Source organism: Balaenoptera physalus, assembly GCF_965194825.1.
Source record: "Balaenoptera physalus genome assembly, chromosome: 17".
NCBI lineage: Eukaryota > Metazoa > Chordata > Mammalia > Artiodactyla > Balaenopteridae > Balaenoptera > Balaenoptera physalus.
The window spans coordinates 47,152,018-47,152,458 of NC_138895.1; positions in this window are offsets into that span (position 1 = coordinate 47,152,018).

Genomic DNA, 441 nt, shown 5'->3' on the forward strand with positions numbered 1-441 from the left:
CAGAGGGGAGGGGGGTGGGAAGGAAAGAAAGAGGTGAGGGAGATTAAGATGTACAAACTTCCAGTTGTAAAATAATGAGTCACTGGTATGAAATGTACAGTATGGGGAATATAGTCAATAACTATGTAATGTCTTTGTATGGTAACATATTGTAACTAGACTTAGCATGGTGATCATTTTGAAATGTATAGAAATATTGAATCACTATGTTGTGTAACAAGAACTAACATAGTGTTGTAGGTCAATTATACTTCGAAAACAAACAAACTCACAGAAAAAGAGATCAGATTTGTGGTTATCAGAGGCGGGGGTGGGGGGAGGGGAATTGGAGGAAGGCAGTCAAAAGGTACAGACTCCCAGTTATAAGATAAACTAGGAATATAATGTACAACATGATCAATATAATGAACACTGCTGTATGTTATATATGAAATTTGTTAA